Genomic DNA, 6,062 nt, shown 5'->3' with positions numbered 1-6,062 from the left:
CGACCTTCACCCCGCGACCCCGCTCCAACCCTTCTACGCCTCTGGCCTCTTCATTCAGCAATAGCCACAATAGCGCCCTAGCGTCGCGTCAACGAACTACTCTGTCAAAACAAACAGGCGTCACATTGCTCATTGCTTTGTTGTGGTCGGCAGGCGTGCACCGCGCAAATACGAATGCTCAAAATACAAAACGGTCAAGTTCTTTCATTGTGCGGGCATCGTTAGGGTTTATAGAGAGCGATAATTGTGTCGCAGAATTGTTGTTTTCTAGCAGATGTAGATTGCTTCAGTGCGGCTTTGTATGCAAATGCATGTTCGGTTGCTGGTGTGCTGTCTTACTGTTTGTTTGGTGTTGGACGGTTTGTATCATAGTTTCGGTTGACATCGATAGGTGTTGTGACTGCTGGTGAACATATGTTGTTGTGCACACTTGTGATTTCGGCATGTGAGAGTGTGTGGCGTGGGTATGAAAGACGGGACTGCATGACACAGGTGGCTGCGTCTATGCACGATATAAGGAACAAAAACCGAGAGACACGGGACGAAGAAACAAACACGACAAGATTGTCAGAGACGGTCACACAGTTTGTTCTTTGCGCGTTATGCACCAGTTTGTCTGCGCCCTGTCCCTTCTGCATGACAAACTTGAGTCCTTGCATTGAGTACGCCCCGCAGCGTTTCAAACTTCATTTTTTATTTTTCAGGAACGCAAACGAGCAGGAGAGAGAGAAAGGAAAAAAAAAAAAGAACCAAGGACGGAGCAAGCTCACTTATATAGAATAGCTACGAAAGCCGTCCGTAACATTTTTGGGAAACTGCCTCATGATGTAGTGATATATTGTGCAGACGGTAGCATACCGTGGGAACTATGTAGTAATATATCATCTGCTGTGTGAACTTGTTTCACGATCGACAGACATAATTGTATATCTTGTCTACATTTCTTTTAGAGTGGACAGTTGCTGGATTAGATGGCATTGAGCGTGAATTCTGAATTTTTGTTCTCGTTTCACGTTTGTCGCAGGTGCCTCTACCCACCGAGGGAGTCTTCATCCTGCCTCAAGAAATACAAATCCACCAAATAGCTGCCCTTACTGCCAGAAGAAATTCTTCGACCGTTCCACGATGAAACGGCACATGAAACGGCATTCCCTGTTTCGTGAGACATTCGACTGCTTGGTGTGCTTACGGTCGTTCTCTCGGAAAGACAAGCTGAGGGAACACCTCAAAAGTGCGAGGCATCGCAATTTTGTGAAAGAGAATGTCCTCGATGACACACCTCCAGTCCTTGTGTCAACTGGTCTGAGTCTTGTACCTGCACTAAGAAAATAGCACCTGTTCATTTCCTCGAAGTCATAATCTAGTTGAAAGGCCTTCAGAGTCCAAATGATCTCAGGATACGGAAATACTCATAACTATTTCTTTTCTACGGGGCTTTTATGTTGCCTTGCACGATCGTATCGCACTTGCCCGTTAGCGGCCAAATAGAGTTCAAGGAGGCGTACTGTGTTTTTCTCCATGTTATGTGATATGTTGTACTAAGAATGCCTTGTGTGTGATGTTGAAAGTAGATTTGCTAGTAAGCATACTAATAATTTAATTAGGTGTCTCACTTTAAAACAACTAACATGTACACAATTCCTCCTCGGCACATTATAGAATGGCTTACATGACCACAAGTCTATCAGTGTGACACAAAATTACAATCCACATCGCAATTGCATTGCAAAACATAAGGCAGCACGTAACTGTCCTCAATACGTTGGAGTTTGATGAAGATTTCTCTGAAGTCTTATTGGGTTTTCTTTTCTTTTTTTTTTTTTGTCGTTGACACTATTATTGCTAAGAAACAACAAAAATGCTGCGTGCATTTAACTCCCTATTCTAGTAAAAATTCATCACATTCACCTGTGTTTGCTTCACGTTACCTTTGTGGGCGACAGGCTGCACCAGTAGCAAGCGGTAGACAATATACAACACATGCACTATTCAGTACCAGTTTGGTCGACAATCCAACATGGTGGAATGTAATGATGTGATTAGCTTGCTCGTTGCACTTTCTGACAACTTCAGTTTGCCTTCAGTTTTTCTTAGCAATGATCACCTGTTGTGCCATCAGTCATTGGACTATTATGATGCAAGACCTTTTGCATCGCTTTTGTTGTTCCTAAATAGATGCAGCATCTGCAAAACATTCTATGCTCCAACTTCAGGAATTCCTTTCTTGGAAGTTTGTGATGTTTGAAGCGTGTCGGATGGTCTCTTACCCTTTTGTGACACTTTAAACCGTGTAGCAATTTCTATGTAACCCCGTGTGATCTGCGTCTGGTGAACCACTAGGTTTATATGAAACTGTGTGATTAATGCCCACTAGTGCAGATTGATTAGATACAGATTAAATTACTGAAGCAAAATTCTTGCTCTGTTGAAAGCTGGTCACTCCAACTTCAAAATTTTGTGGTAAAGTAGCAGTATAGTTAAAATATGTGCCCACATACTTTAAGCTGAAATAAGTAAGTTGCCCTGCTTGAAGGTTATCACAAAGGACGCTTGACCTCTCTTGTAAGCCACTGCCTTGTACTCTGCTTGTAAGCCACTGCCTTACTCCTGACTGCAAGGTGCATTTACAGGTACTGTAGTGTGATAAGACCTTGCAAAAACCTTCAAGTGCTCCTTAAGCAAAGAAGCGTGCAACAAAAATATAAGTAGAGCCTGAAGTTTTAGGGTTTTACCCGATTCTTCCCCGAATTTGCACCCCGAATTGAAGGTTGCCTCTTTAGGGTAAAACCTGATTTTTACCAGGTAAATTGCCCTCTCTGGGATGTCTATAGGAATGCACCAACTTACTTGTTTGGCAGAAAAATGTAGTTACATCACCGTTTGTACCAAATTGCTACAGTTAGTTTGAATAACGGAGTCCGATTTCTCCCCGATTTTAGCGCAATGGAAGTTTTTTCACTCGAATTCGCATGAATTTAGTGCACATGTTTATTTACCGATTTTTACCCCCCGAATTTAGAAAAAAATATTTCTCGAAAACTTCAGGCTCTAAATATAAGATGTCTTCAAGTGATCTTTACCTGCCTTTGAGAAGCTCCAGAGGTTTTATATGCAGTAATGGGAAATTTTCCCCAACTTATACTGTTTAGCTTGAATGTGTCATCACTGCAGCATATCTACCTGAGTGGCTTTCAAGTGCAGATAAGCACTATGCTGTCTGTATTCTCATGGAAGAAAAAAATGTGCAAACTTACAAAGATGACAACTTATGCAGCACTTTATACTTGTCACTTTAATGGCTGTATTGCTCAAGTGTGTGATCTACATGTGTCAATAAAAGCACCATATTTTTCAGTATGTGAACTGTACATAGGTATGTAAGAAAGTTGCAAAAATATGTGACACACATGCACAGCCCCTCAGTATAGGCACAGTTATCATAGACCGTTGACTTGCGGGTGGTTCTCTTTGAGAGAAGAAAAATTGATGCGTAATTTTATGTCACCAATGCTAATGCTCACGTTTTGGACAATGACTGGCAAAAAAAAGGTGGTGAATCATAGTGCACAAGATATTTTTGTATCTTTGTCCATTCATACTAACAAAGCAGAACTGCGGGCATTTTCTTGTCGTTTTTCGCAACTCTGCAAAAGAGCTCCTGGTGATTAAATGTGGTATATGTTCACGAAAGTAGATTTGTGGTAGCTACCTTTCTTGCTTTCACCAACAAATCTCTCTTAAATGGCAGTGTGGATTATATCTGTCTTTCATTGGATTTCAAAGGCTTTGAGTAGCCTTTTATGTGCTAGATGTCTTTGATTGACCCAGAAGCTGTAGAACCATAGGTATTGGGTGCGTTGGTAAGAAACCCACAGCCCACATAATAGAAGGATACAATACATTTACACCACTCACAAGATCATGTGTAACTTTATTGTATTGGGCCACTCTAGCAAGCGAATTTTCTTGTTTTACGCCCACATATTCACTAATACAAAAAGTAGCATACACAGAGAAAATGTGCTTGTACAGCTCTTTTGACAAAACATTATTAGCACAATCGACTAGGCACACAACTTTGCCGTGAGTACAAATTAAGACAGAGCTATGCACAACATTACTTGATTATACTTTGAACTAAACGGAAGTTAACTTCAAGGAAGGAACAGACAAAAAAAGCTCGTAGTAGTAGACTAATCAAGTACAATGTGAGGTGCCTCCTGTGGCAGACACGTTACATTGGTCACATCCTTCTTAGGGCGGATTGTATGACTCTCTGTATTTTACATGCATGGCGTAGTGTCTCCAGGCGGAAGCTTTGTTGTACAATATTTTCAAGCACTCAGGGCAAAGATATGCACACTTCTGCTTTCGCCTTTGTCCTTCTGATTTTCTGGGAACATCTGTAAGAGAAATGTATTTTTATGCCCTTGCATTTCGATGTTCTTATCATGTGAAATGTATAAAAATAAGCTCATGTCACATGATCAACTTTGATTTGGAGTTAGGAAGGGAGTTGTCTCAGGACAGAAGCCGCCGATATTTTGAACAGAGACTGTTCTTCTTCTGGGCCTGATTTGGAGTTGGAGAGTTCTGATTTGGAGTTGAGTGTCATGTTTTGTGTGCTTACCATGTGGTGAACGGTATCGCCAGAAGGCATCTCCGTTGCGAGTCGCTGGGAGAAATTCTGGAAAGATTGTTTGGCACATCACTGAATGTTCGTAAATTAACAAAGCGCATACAGGAATGAATTGCAAAGTAAGTCACATGTACATGTTTGTACACTTATAATCAACATTCAATTCTATAAAACAATTCTAAAATATAAAGACGATGGTCGTGGTCAGCTTTGTGGCCAGCTGTGAAATGGCGTCCTATTTCTGATCATCCATCAAGTTGTCTTCTAGCTGCAACGAAAGGAAAGTCATGGTTGCATACCAACATCAGGGCCCACTACATTTCTAGTTTTATGCGCTCATTGTTCTGCGGTCAATTTCCCATTTTCCCAGGAGCCTGGTCAAATTGTGTTCGGTAGCTCACCGTGCACCTGTTCAGACCTTACTTGCAAAATGTTAGAAGCAAAATGAGTACAAGATAGAGTGGAAGTTGGGTCATAGGAAATGTACAATTCCCGGCACGCAATCAGCTTGAGTTTGAAAGGGATATCGGTGGTGAAATAACAACTTCTGCAAACAGTGGCGACAACAATTAAATTAGCTCGATGGGCTACGAATAATAAGCTGGCAAGCCAATAAGACGCGGACTTCTTCCGGCTTGTCAGCATCTTCCGTAGCAACTACTACACGATGTTTTGTGCTTGCAATGCAGTTGCGTATGACCCATAGGCGCCGATTGCGTGGGGGCATGGCTGACTGAGCACCTCGAAACTATCCGGAGGGGTAGGGGAGGCTCCGAGAAGTCTACCCAGCTCACACACAATGTTTCGATGGATATCCTAAGAATCACGTGTTTCATGCGAGTGCATATGAAAATCCGACGAACATTTGCCTCACAACGTCACAACACGGAATCCCCGACAGTCAGGGGCGGATTCAGGATTTTTCTGAGGAGGGGGTCCAGGTATGGACAGCATATGCGAGACACGCGAACTAGGGTCAATTGAACACTATGTGAAGACAGATTGAGCAGGGGAATTAGGGAGTCAGGACATCCGGACCCCCTCTATATCCGCCCCTCCCGACAGCTTGCCCGACCTCTGGGAAATGAAAAGGGCCGTGGTGCCCCGGCCCCCTCCAGCAGATTGAAAACTATGTACGCAATTCCTTGAGCACACACAGACAGATTACAATTGCCGATTGGGTTGTACCATTGTACAGAGCCAGCTCTGGGGTTATAAACGGAGCCTCGTGAAAAGTCTGAAAAGTTCCCCTTGTCAGAAATGTGATTTTTTTTTTTTTTTTCGTTCATGCATTTTGTATAGTAACACTGCATATCATAACCATGCCATAACTTGTCACAACGTAATTTTTTGAAGGAAGCCATGCCACAACGCAAAGGCTAGATGCAAAGCAGATATTGCTATGAAGAGCGCGAAACTTATT

General features: G+C 42.4%; 1 long non-coding RNA gene across 1 annotated transcript; it reads left to right on the top strand.

Annotated features, from left to right (window-relative positions):
- Positions 1-3,357, top strand: LOC135388702 (uncharacterized). Its single transcript, XR_010421502.1, has 2 exons — positions 1-662; positions 1,025-3,357. It is a non-coding gene; the product is annotated as an uncharacterized LOC135388702 (long non-coding RNA).
- Positions 3,358-6,062: the final 2,705 nt, after the last annotated feature.

The sequence above is a fragment of the Ornithodoros turicata genome, chromosome 3 (genome assembly GCF_037126465.1).
Source record: "Ornithodoros turicata isolate Travis chromosome 3, ASM3712646v1, whole genome shotgun sequence".
Lineage (NCBI taxonomy): Eukaryota > Metazoa > Arthropoda > Arachnida > Ixodida > Argasidae > Ornithodoros > Ornithodoros turicata.
The sequence above is the reverse complement of the archived record's forward strand: the minus strand, read 5'-3'. Positions and strand labels throughout refer to the sequence as shown.